The sequence below is a fragment of the Stylophora pistillata genome, chromosome 2 (assembly GCF_964205215.1).
Source record: "Stylophora pistillata chromosome 2, jaStyPist1.2, whole genome shotgun sequence".
In the NCBI taxonomy this organism is placed as follows: domain Eukaryota; kingdom Metazoa; phylum Cnidaria; class Anthozoa; order Scleractinia; family Pocilloporidae; genus Stylophora; species Stylophora pistillata.
Window position 1 is genome coordinate 7,239,232 of NC_142520.1, and position 12,972 is coordinate 7,252,203.

Below are 12,972 nucleotides of genomic sequence, written 5' to 3' on the forward strand. Positions count from 1 at the left end.
ATAGTGATTACTACCGGGGCCTGGAGAAACTCGGGCACGACTGCTCATGTTGCTTTGGAGATTTACGGTTCTGAAGGAAAGAGTGGCATTCTTCATCTCAGCCAAGAAGAGCCTGGTGCAGTTAATATGTTATTCTCTCGCGGTAATTCCGATGTTTTTCTACTTTATGTTAACAAATCACTTGGTTCGATTCAAGAACTACAGATTGGTCATGATAATTTTGGAGATAATCCTTCGTGGTTTCTAGAGGAAATTCTGATTCGGGACGCACAATCTCACCAGTCCTGGACATTTATGGCGAGTCAGTGGTTTGCTCTTGAGCGGGGAGACGGGCGCATCGAGCGAACAGTTTACAAGAACTCAAATCAATTGGATTTTGGCAGTGAAGTTGCAAGACGTTGGAGTAGAGGCCTCGCGGAGTGGCATATTTGGATTTCAGTTGCAGCGAAGCTACGAAGAAGCCGCTTTACAAGAGTACAACGGCTTTCTTGCTGTCTGTCAGTGCTTTTGACAGCCATGTTTGCTAACGCGATGTTCTATAATTTAGAAGGAAATTATGAACAGCCTATTCAAGTTGGACCGCTTAAAATGTCGTGGAGACAAGTTGTGACTGGCATTGAAAGCATACTTGTTGCTGCACCCATAAACATTGTCATAGCGTTACTTTTTCGGAAAGGAGCTGAAAAGTCTGCAACCAACAACGGCTACTGTGATAAAGGTACCCTGATCACTGATATCGCTTGGCTTTTGCTGTTCTGTTCTTGTACTGTTTCGGCTGCGTTTTCAATCTTCTACAGCCTAACTTGGGAAAAGAGTGTCAGCGAGCAGTGGCTGTCTTCGATGCTTATCTCATTTGCCCAGGACGTAACAATCAAGGAACCACTAAAGGTGTTCTTCACAGCTTTAACTATCGCGGCCATTTTAAGGATAAAAGGAAAGAGATCAAAAGTACATGCCTCTGAAAGCCCTCAGCAAGTGAAGACTGGCTACTCTAAACAAAAGTTTTGGCCCCTGCAATTATCTGAAGTGGAAAAGATGAGGAGAAGACAAGCTAAGAAAAAGAACCTGACACGTTACTTCACAGAGGTGGTTATATACTTGGTCTTCGTTTTCTTGCTAATGGTAGTGTGCTATGGAAACAAAAATGACCATCGGTACATGATGACGAAATCAATTCGAGATGGACTACCAAACTTGCACAAGGTGAGTAAAGGTTTTTTTTTTTATTTTTTTTTATTTTGATTAATCCATTACTGAGATTTCCGTGTTTGATTTATCTTACAACTTTTATTCCTATGTGGGGGTCAAAATTGAGTATACAAGGGGTAACATTGACTTTGCCAGCCTCCTCAAGAACTGGAAAAAATGTTTACAAACAATTCAGGGATTAGCTAAGGCATTTTTCGCTCTGGTGATTGACGTTTTGAGCAAGAATATCATGTGACAGACAGGGAACAAGAGACTTTTGTAATATATTGCTAGTGATATAAACCCACGAGGTCAAACAACATGGCCGCTTCAACACAACTTTATTCCAGCAATGTATTCTGGGTACATACACAGTAACCCCAGAGGGTACTTAATATATTACACTGCTTTCCCCTTACAAATAAGATATCCTTACCAGTAACACAATAGTAGCCATAACATTCACTACAGGTTCAGTCGGTCAACAGGTTTCCTAATTCTCTCTGATCGCCTCAGAACAACCGGCGATGGTGTGTTTAAATTCTCTTCACTAATACTAGAATTAGGCTCATCATCTTTATCTGAAAAATTGACTGGTGGCTGCGGCACCCCGGATGAAACTTGGCTATTATCTACACTTAGAGTGGGTTGCTCACACAGTTCTGGGACAGGTATGTCCAACTCTCTAGTTTCATATGGCACCTGATCATATGCTTTAATTAAATGATCAACATGAACATATCTGGTCTTATAGCCAGTCTTGACTAAATATGTTCTGGGTCCACAGACCTTAACTACCCTTCCCAGAATCCACCTCTCAGTATTGCTACGGGCTTGAGTATTTCTCACTCGAACTATGTCATTCTCTGCAAACAGCCTATCTTGATGACCCTTTAAATCCTTATATTCCTTCTGCTTATTTTGTTTACTCTCTACGGTTTTGGCTAGATCAGGTTTCACTAGAGTTAAACGAGTACGCAGTCTACGTCTCATCAGCAGTTCTGCTGGCGTAGCACCTGTGGTGCTGTGTGGGGTGGTACGGTATCTCAAGAGGAAGTCTGCTAGTCTATGTTTGATAGACCTTCCCTTGTTTCCCTCTAGAACTTGTTTGACCAGCGCCTCCTTTACCACCCTGACTGATCTCTCAGCAGCACCATTTGATTGTGGGTGATAAGGAGGAGTTAGGGTATGTTTAATGCCATTTTTATACATAAACTCAGCAAACTCACTTGAAACAAATTGTGGCCCATTATCTGATACCAACTCCTCGGGCAAACCATGTTGGGCAAATATAAGACGCAACTCATTTATGGTTTTCTCTGTGGTGATTGAGGTCATGTGCTTAACCTCTATCCATTTTGAAAAACTATCAACCACCACAAAAAAAAAATCACTCCCTTTCTGACAAAAATCAACATGAATACGCTGAAAGGGTCGCGTGGCCCATTTCCAGGGTATCAATGGGGCACAAGGTGGAGAGGTCCGCACATCCTGACACACTGAGCATAGTTTAATCTTTTGTTCAATTTCCTCATCCATCTTGGGCCACCAAACACAGGTGCGTGCTATTGCTTTCATTGCACAAATGCCTGGGTGCTCCCAATGCAACTCCTCCAACATCTTTTCCCTAAATACTGGGGGAATGATCACCCTGGAACCCCAGAGAATGCAATTTTGTTCGCAAGAAAGTTCATGTCGACGGGTGTAATAGGGTTTTAAATCTTCATCACAAACCTCTGGCCACCCCACCATGACCCAATCAAGTACCTTGCTTAACCCTGGATCCATCAATGTAGCTTTCCCAATCTCTTTTGCAGTTATGGGGAAATCTTTGTCAATGGCACTTACATTGTAAATCTCACTCTCACTGCCAATCTTAGACTCTTCATGGGGTAATCTAGAAAGGGCATCACAGTTGCTGTGCTTCTCGGAGCTCCTGTACTCAATGTTATAGTCATATGCTGAAAGGACAAGTGCCCAGCGCTGCATACGGGCAGCTGCAAGTGTGGGTATAGCAGCTTTTGGGCCCAAAATAGCCAACAATGGCTGATGGTCAGTTACTAAAGTGAACTTTCGTCCATATAGAAACTGATTAAATTTTTTTACCCCGAAAATAATAGACAAGGCCTCCCGTTCAATTTGAGCATAATTTTTCTCACTTGAGCTGAGGGTACGTGATGCATATGCTATTGGCCTTTCTTGACCATCCTCCATTACATGACTAAGCACTGCCCCCAAACCATAACTCGATGCGTCACAAGCTAACTTAAGCTCACGATTTAGATCATAGTGGACCAACAGCGACTCACTGGTGAGGCCCTCCTTGCATGCCTCGAAAGCTTTCTGGCAGTCATCTGTCCATTCCCATTGAATAGTTTTCTGCAAAAGCCTATGCAGAGGTGCTAAGGTTGTAGCCAGCCCTGGCAAAAAGGAATGATAATACTGAACCATGCCCAGGAAGGACCTTAATTCACTCACATTCTTTGGGGCTGGGGCTCTTTTCACTGCACTGATCTTCTCCTCCACCGGTTGCAGGCCTTCGGCACTTATTCTCAGACCTAGATAAACCACTTCAGGTTTCAAAAACTCGCATTTTGCCAGTTTTAAATGCAAATTGTATTGGTGTAGCCTGTCCAACACATCAGCAAGTATCTTGAGATTCTCTTGCCAGTCATTGCCCCCTATCAAGATGTCATCTTGTTTACAAACACATTTTTCAATTCCCTGAAGAATTTGATCCATTTTTGCTTGAAAGATTTTTGGGGATGACTTGACCCCATAGGGCAATTTCTGGTAGGAATAAAGGCCTTTATGAGTGGTAATTGTCAAGTACTCTTGACTTTCTTTGTCAACATTCAGCTGGGCATAGGCATGTGATAGATCAAGCTTACTAAATACCTTAGAGCCAACCAGAGCAGCATACAAATCCTGAGTAGTAGGTAAAACATATTGCTCATCTTCAACTGACTGATTGATAGTGGATTTGTAGTCTCCACATATTCTGACAGTGTTATCAGCCTTTGGCACTACCACAATTGGGCTAGCCCAAAGTGACCTGTCAACTTTCTTAATAACACCATGCTTTTCTAGTTTGTCTAACTCTTTTTCGACTTGCTCTTTTAAAGCGTATGGAACCCTACGCGCTTTCACGAATACAGGTTTTGCATCGTCTCTCATAGTAATATGGGCCTCAAGGCCCGTCATACCTTTGTAACTCTCAGTAAACAATTCGCTATGTTTAGATAGCAACTCATTCAGTTGACTATCAGCACTCCTAGGGTCTCCCTTGGGAATACAAAATATCTCACCCCACTCAAACTTAATGTGCCGCAGCCAGTTTTTACCAAGTAAAGTAGGTTTTGCATCATAATTGGCTACAAGAATGGGTAGAGAGTATTGTTTACCCTTATACACTATGTCACACTGCATTTCCCCTGACACATCAAGTAATTCACCCGTGTATGTCTTAAGTGTTACTTTAGAAGGAGACAGAGGCTTGTCTGCAAACCTCTCTAGATATTCACTTCTACTCATTATTGAGAAATCTGCAGCTGTGTCTAACTCCATCATACACAGTTTACCATTGATTTCCATTTCTACAGTGTACCTATTGCAATTAGGCTTGTTTTGGTCAAGCGAATTCAGAGAATAAATTCCTAATTCCTCATCCTCACACTCATCATTGCCTGATTCTGAAGCCTGTACACTATGAATTTTACCCTTTTTCTTTTCATCCTTACTGCGACAAACAGAAGCTAAATGCCCAATCTTGGAGCACTTGTAGCATTTTGCTGACTTAAATTTACAAGACTGACCTGAATGATTACCCCCACACCTAGGACATGACAATTGTTCAGTGTTCTTCTTTTCAGTGTTTTTACTTCCTTGTTCTGTCAACTTGTTGACTTGAACAGTTTCACTGCGTGAAGGGTGAAATTCTTGGGTGTTCCTGTCTGCCATCTCCATGGTCTTGGCAATACTGCAAGCCTTTTCGAATGTGAGGTCATCTGTGTTCAGTAGTTTGTTTTGTATCTTCGGATTGTTCAGTCCGCATACGAATCGGTCACGTAACGCCCGATTGAGGAATTCACCATAATTACAGTGGACCGCCAATCTCTTCAAAGCCAGCACATAATCGCTAACTGATTCTTCGGATTTTTGATTTCGCGTGCCAAAGTGAAAACTTTGTGCGATTTCCAGTGGCTTCGGGTTGTAGTGTTTCTCCAAGACTTCCACAATGTTAGTGAATGACACATCCTTCGGTTTAGTGGGCGCCAATAAGTTGCTGAGGGTTGTGTATACCTCTGGCCCCACTTCTGTCAGGAAAATGGCACGTTTCCTGTTCGCTACCACAAGGTTGGTGGCAGCGCTTCCCTCTCCTGTTGTCGTTACAATGTTGTTGGCTGTAAAGAACATTTCCATCCTCTCAACGTAGGCACTAAACGTTTCACGTGCGACGTTGAACTCGCCAACACGTCCAAATAATCCACTCGCACTAGTGCTGGCCATCTTCTATGCCACAACACACACAGCGTTGTCCAAAGACCTTGCACTTTTGAATGACGTGGAAAAACGACCGATCCTCGTCGCCAAAATGTAATATATTGCTAGTGATATAAACCCACGAGGTCAAACAACATGGCCGCTTCAACACAACTTTATTCCAGCAATGTATTCTGGGTACATACACAGTAACCCCAGAGGGTACTTAATATATTACAACTTTGCAGTGTGCAGCCTCAAACTCAAACGAAGTAGTATAATCCCATAAAAAGATTGACATTCTATCACCCTTGAACTCCCAAGAACATTTTGTTAATTCTCCCCTCTGGCTGCTACACATTTCTCGTTAATTACTTACAAGACTTTGGTATTAGATCAAAGCATCAACTTCTTCATGATAAGTTTGAGCATTCTCATTACCTGTTTACTGAACAATGTATGGATATCATGGGAAAATTTTCTATGTTAATCACTTATGGGAGTCGCAGGGTTTAAAGAGGAGATTTAGAAAGCGGCTGCTAACTCACACAAACAGCATTGAAATAAATAAATAAAAATTAGTTTCTGAGGGAGTGGGGTGCAGTTGGAAATAGAAATAATTTTGCCAATTAGAAACAATACTCTAAAAACGGGCCCAAAAAAAACTTACTCGTTTGTGTGGATTGAACTTCTAATAATCTATCCCTACTGCTAAACCTATAAATCAAACGGGATATATTTAATCCGACGATCTCGTGTTGATTCAGGTGAAAAACAACATTATGTACTGGAACTGGTTACAGCAAGTTTTCATCCCAGGAGTGTTTTCTGGCAGATGGTACAACGGTCAAGAGGAGAAACAAACAATGTACATTGGTAATAAACACTCTATTCTTGTCGGCATGGCTCGAATAAGGCAATTCAGAGTGAAATCGAGTAAGTTTTTGTTTTTTTATTTATTTATTTACTTTTTGCATCTCACTGACAAGGCTATTTACACACACACACTTTTTCCACTTTATAGTCACACAAATATAACCGACTCTGATAGTGAAATAATAGTGTCGAATCCTTCGGCCTTTCACCATTCTTACGGTTAGTGATCAGCAGATAAGTTGCGTTTTTTATTCAAGGTAAAATTTGGGTTCAACTAATGGCATTCCTTTCCCCTGTAGGTAAATTCTAAGAGTTCTACAAACATCTTTAATTTTTCATAACAGAAATGTCCATGTCTATTTAAAAGTGTGAAATGATACAAACCGCTGAGTGCAATGAGTACCGAAACAAACTTCCTGATAATAGTCCTTTCTTTTCCAAAATGTAGCACAATGTAAAGTCCTAAACTATTTGGAAAAATTTTTCGAAGAATGTTTCGAGGAATACTCGATAAAGAACGAAGACAAGACCGCGTACAATAAACCAGGCTGGAGGCCTGTTGACAATGCTACGAGGAATGACGAATTACTACGACTTTGCCCGAGGCCATGGCGATATCAACACGTTGACGAAACTGAGACTAAACCTAAGTGGGGACAGTTCTCGTATTATCATGGAGGAGGATTTGTAGCAGACCTCGGATATCAGAATCATACAGGATTCAGCATAGTAACAGATTTACAAAAAAACAGTTGGCTTGACAGAAAAACCAGAGCAGTCATCGCAGAGTTTTCTACGTTTAGTCCATCCGCAAGTACTTTAGGTGTTGCCACATACTTCTACGAGGTTCAAGCATCTGGGCTGAAAACACCTTCGATGCAAATTTATATTCTATCAATTGATCCTACTGACACTTCTTCGTATCAGTTTTATTTGATTTGCACGTTTCTGTTCATTGCATCTGTTTTTGCGTATTTTGGGAGAGAAAGCTTCAAGCTTTACAATCATCGTTCTCGATATTTCAAGTCCATGTGGAACTGGATCGAAATATATCAAATTGTTTTCTCTCTGTTTGCCGTGGTGATGTCCATAATAAGAGAGAGTATAGTCATTTCAACCATTGGCAAAGTGCATAACAACATTTACGCAAATCCAAGTTTCCAAGAAGCTATCACTTGCCAAGAAGTGGAAAATGCCGTCCTTGGTATCCTTATTTTCATCGTCACTACCAAGCTCTTGCGAATCATTCGCTTTAACAGCCATGTTGCTCTATTCTCCAAAACATTGAAGATATCTGCACGATCTTTGTCCTCGTTTATCTTTGTTTTAGTTATTTTCTTTGTGGCATTTTTGCACTTCGGTGTCTTGATGTTTGGCTCTGTATCTGAGCGCTACTCTTCGGTGCTAAAAGGAGCTTATTTCCAACTTGAGCTGGCTCTTGGTCGAGTGAAAGCTAGATCAATCATTGAACTTGCAGAAGCTAATACCATATACGCCAAAATATTTGCGTTCTTACTTCTTTTCACTCTAACTATCCTCTGCATGAACTTTTTCATCGGTATAATCAACCAGGCTCTCTTGGATGCTAAGAATAATGTGAACGAAAATGAGCTGTATGAACTTATCCATGAGGAGCGTAGGTCGACATCAAAAGAGAGAAGAGAATTTTTCGATGCAATCAGTAACACACTGAAACAGTCGAGAGCCTCCGTAAAATCAGAAGAAGTGAAAGACAAAGAATCAGGAAATGTTGGCTTTGACTCCAAGAACAGTTCGAATCTGAACTTTGATTTGATAAGTCAGGCTATCGTAGCTTTGAGAGAGACAAGATCGAGAGGAACAATAAATAAACAGCAATGCAGCACGGGGAGACAACCATTTTTTGACAAGATAAGCAATATGTTAAAATCTCTGAGAGATGAAAGCAATGACGAATGCGGCAAACATTCAGTAAAAAAGAAAGTACGATTCCAAGAGGATGTCGTAGAGTCCTCTTTCCGTAAATTACGTAGAAGAAAGCACGACCTGTTAAAACGGCTGGAGAGAATTTTGTCAGGGTTCTCAGAAGAAGACGAAGATTTTCATTATTTATTAAAAACAGCAGAGACTCGTAACTTCAAGGCTGAGAGAATGATAAGAAAATGTGAAGGGAAGTAAAGAACTGCATCAGACATTAAGATGAAAGACAGATACTTGGGCATAAGACATCTTGCAAACACGCAAGTAATTCCTGCTCAGCGTGTCGCGGGATCGGGGCGAGGAAAAAGGAAAAAACCAATACTGAACATTTTTTTACAGTTTTCTGAGCTGATCTCAGAGGAAGAACTTGTACACGACTTTTCATTTGAGCCAAATGATTGTGTATTAATATGGCTTGTCTTCAAGATATGAACTCCGTCATCGTTTAAAACAGTACAACATTATAGTAGCTATGCATTGTTATGTTATATGTTCCACCTGTTATATTCTGCTGCGAAAAGAAGAAACAGTTTAGACGAATTTGAGCGAACTCTCATTGATTTTAGATATTTTAAAGATGATATTTGAATCTTAGAGCTTCGTGATACTTGCTGTAAATATTGTTGATAACTTTTAAACTCAGTAACTGGTGATTTCATATTATCTTATTCAACATTTTTCTCAGTATCATTTATTGTAGTGTAATGGTGGAGTTCAATAGGCGTGTTCATTGAGTCGAAGTTATTTATTTATTTATCTTTTTTGTTCGGAGAAACTAGCACCATGCTATCCTGAAATTCGAACGGAAATAAAGTTTTGTATGCAATAGTGGCATCATGTTGCTGGTCTGTAACGTGTTGAACAACTTCCCCCATATGCTTGTCCAAGTTTCCATGAGATAGACACTGGGAGGATGTTTAGAATAAAGAAGGACGTGTGGTTCGCCGCATTTTAAGATGTTATTTTAATTGGGAGACGATGCAAAATGATTTGAAGACGTTTAGCCACAAGGACGCAATCATGCAGTTTTGAAAATGAACTGGCGTTTTCAATTCCTAATCGTTTTGTCGTGACAGTCTGCTCAAAAGCTTTTAACTGAAATTTTCTAGTCTCACTTTATAATTTGATGGTGACGACTGAGTCCCCGTCGATTCACCCTGAAAACCGAGGAAGCCCCTCTAATATGCCCCTCTCCTCCCAGGCTTTAAATAATGATTGATCCCAGTTAGGACCATCTCACGCGTCCTCATGGAATTATAGTAATAACGAACTCATTCTGTAGGACGCCACCCTGGTGAAACCTTAAGGTCCCTAGTATAGTACTTATGTTTTCCATCGATCCCATGACAGCAGTATGACACCCGTCGTCGATTTTAATAGTCCTATTTCTCAATGAATTCGCCATGTAGAGTGAATAGATTCCGAATATATAATCTTTAAAATTTATAATAAAAATTAAATTGTTTCACCTGATCAGTTATTTATCGTTTAATTGATCCATAAATACAATATTGAGGCGAAATAGCTCGGTTGCACTCACAAATAACAGTTTTCATCGCCATTCGGAGATATTGCATAATCAGTGAAAACGACTAAAACAGCTACAATGTTGCCATTTGTAAAGCATACTTGTGTATTTGTCTGCAGAAAATATCTAATTCTAATCTGATCAAAAAGCGAACATTTCTTAACTCCCGAGTAATTGTGTAATTTAAAGCGGAGCTTGCGACGCGTACGGCGAAGGCCTATTCTTAAAATAAAAACAAAACAAAATGGTGGTAGCACATCATAGTTCGTCGCTTTACCATATGACCGTATGAAATGGGAAAGATGTAAAGTCTGTCATAAAAGAGTGTGCCACTGAGGAAGTTTTGCTATGTTATGTTAAATTTTTAGTGTGTCATAAGGTTTGGAAGTTTACTATGATTTAGCGTGTTGACCCACTCCTCTACGCCCCCCACCCTCCCCTCCCTTCTTGCTCATCCTGCTTTCCATGCCGACGAAGGTATTAGGATACGATATAAACGTTAACAATTACAACCTGCAGCTGCAAAGGCAGTGTAGCCGAGTGATCCGTGTGTCGGACTCGCTCCCGGGTTCGAGTCTCGTCCTTACCAATTCCTGGATTTGTTTCACGGTAGGTCCGAGTTCAAATCCTCGGCTATGCTTGTAAATAGCCAACTGGTTTGCCTTCGGCCAGATGGGATTCTTAATAATTTTATTTTCAATTTGAAATATTTGTTTCAGCTGTTTGGTGGAAAACCGGTAAACTAGCTTTCAGGCAAGTGTTTCTCCACGTTAAATAAAGATTATTATTATTAATTTTTTTTAAACGAATATAATCCTTTGTTTACCATAACCACAAGAAAATTATAACAAAAATTATGATAAAATGCTTGAAAGTTGAAAAAAATGTGTTCAAATATCTAAAAAAAATGTAAGAAAAACTAGAGGATAGACACTATGATAACGATAATTCACTCTAATCATCAAAAATATTTACAAAAAAATTAAAATAAAATCTTTAAAAATCGAAAATACATGAAAATGTCGACTAACAAATTATCTGAAAAAAATGAAACTAACTAACAAATGGCAGCCTCTGAGCTTTGAATATCGAGGTCTACATAAGTAAAATCCAATTTGGGCCTTCTAATTTTTTGGATCCTCTTAGGTAGATTAGGGCGGATCTTAATTATGCAAACGAAGTTTTTGCCCTGATCCAGGAAATTGTCTTTGAATAGTGTTCTCCTTTCTAGTCTACAGTGAGTTCTGCAAGGCGACTGTCATATCTCAAACATTCTTGGCCCATTCCACCAGTCGAAGTAAACACAAAAGGCGTAAATGAACCATGTTCGATGTCTAGAACACGTCTTGAGTAGGAACGTTTCTTCTCATTCTCATGCATGCCGTAAATCTGCTGCGGTTTCAGATTTCTGTACTATTCAGCGTTTGGGTGACAAACTCGAATATCGAAAAATGCAGATCGATTGTGTTCCCAGAACCACGAGCATGAATGTCTAGCCTCGCATCTTGCGCCATGTTGGCTGTTCTCCTGTTGTGTCTTGGAGTTGGGGTTCGATTTCCACATCTTTGCCGACAATTCCTAAAAGCTCAGCTTCTAAGTATCTAACTTCCTTGTGGCGCTGTATAATAAAGCCACCCTTTTTCCAGACCATTGCATGGTCCATTGTTAACACGTCCGCACAAGCACATTTGAAAGGAATATCTTCGAATTGCCAGTCGTATCGCAATTTAATAGCTTCTCGGAATTCTCTTTTGTTGAGATTATATCCTTGCTCTTGTTAGGGAAGGACGGTTAACCATAACGATGAACCCTTTTCGGTAGCCAGATCTAGTGCTCGCTGGTCTTAAGTAGTGCCCTGTCATAAACACTATTCACCTTTTCTTTGAAGTCTTTGTCCCTCTTATGCTGGGAAGTCTGTTTTGATGACTTTACTGCCGAGTCCTCTGGTAAGTGATGTTGTTGGGCTTTAATTTTTTCGACGAGCGGTGCGGTTGTTCCAACTGCTGTTGTTCCGATTTATTATTTATTTATTTGATGGATGCATGGTGTATTTTTGGTCCGTTTATAAAGGGAAGAAAATAATTGTGACTTATATCAGTAAGAAGTGATCGATTATTGTTTTGTCCATTACACACTATCTCCTTTAAAAGTGAGATTGGGTTGTCATCAAGTCAAGAACTATACTTGACTTGTCATCAAGTCAAGAACCATACTTGAACATAAACATACTGGCCTCTACGAGAAGAAACCTCTGCATATCATAAGCTTGATGAATTCGAACTGGGCGATGCGTGAGCCTCAATCCGGTAGTTTGTTTACGGCACTGGCAATACATTGTGCGCTGAGTAAGTACAAACTCTACTTTATCTAGGGGTTGTGTTCTATAGAAATGTGAGGGAAGTAGTGAACGATTAGATAAAGATATCTCTGTATTGGAACATCCCATAGCCCCAATAAAATATATAATTAAAAACAAAGGAAGAGGATGTCAAGAAACTTATTTTCTTGCTACGGAAAAATTGTTTTCCAGCTTGGGTCATAGACAAGATCATTTACAGGTATCTAGCGAAGAAAATAATCCGGCCTCTCCCACTGGGCATAACGCCTCTTCTAACTCCGGTAAACCTTCTGCGCACTATTATAAACTTCCCTATGTTGGTCGGTTTTCGAACATCGCTCAGACTAAGTTAAGACAACTACTCAAACGTTATTGTAGAGCTGATTTAGATGTTAAGTTAGTCTTCAGTACGTTCAAACTCAGAAACATGTTCAGTGTGAAAGATTCAGTACCGCTAGGTCTACGTTCGCGTGTCATATATAAATTTTCATGTGCTGGCTGTAATGTCAGTTATATTGGTGAGACCACTCGCCACATTTGTACACGAGTTCGTGAGCACCTCTTGTCGGACAAAACCTCGCATATTTACAAGCACCTGCAA

The 12,972-nt window shown here is 40.2% G+C and overlaps 1 protein-coding gene across 1 annotated transcript in view; it reads right to left on the reverse strand.

Annotated features, from left to right (window-relative positions):
• Positions 1 to 12,972, reverse strand: part of LOC148736903 (uncharacterized) — a 334,451-nt gene that overhangs the window by 108,019 nt on the left and 213,460 nt on the right. The window lies entirely within an intron of this gene.